The sequence below is a fragment of the Pantherophis guttatus genome, chromosome 12 (genome assembly GCF_059756535.1).
Source record: "Pantherophis guttatus breed Tessera chromosome 12, ASM5975653v1, whole genome shotgun sequence".
NCBI lineage: Eukaryota > Metazoa > Chordata > Lepidosauria > Squamata > Colubridae > Pantherophis > Pantherophis guttatus.
The window spans coordinates 25,622,214-25,622,512 of NC_142074.1; positions in this window are offsets into that span (position 1 = coordinate 25,622,214).

Consider the following 299-nt stretch of genomic DNA (forward strand, 5'->3'; position numbering starts at 1 on the left):
TGAGCCAACAAGCCTAAACTTTAAAAACGGAGAGAAGGTCATTCCTGTCCCGTGCCTTTGCTTGTCTTTTCATCTTGAGGACCGATGGAGCAGGGCGGACCAGCTCTGGAGAAAACCTGGGTCTGGGTCACACACAACACAATCTTTATTTCTTTGTTCCGGGGAGACTATTTTAGCCTCTCTGCAAGGAGGAACGTGGAAAAGAGGTGAACACGGAAAAAGGCATGAACAAAAGAAAACCTTTTCCGGTTTCGTGATGGTTGTCGTATCTCCTCCATCTTCCCTTTTGGTCTCCTGCT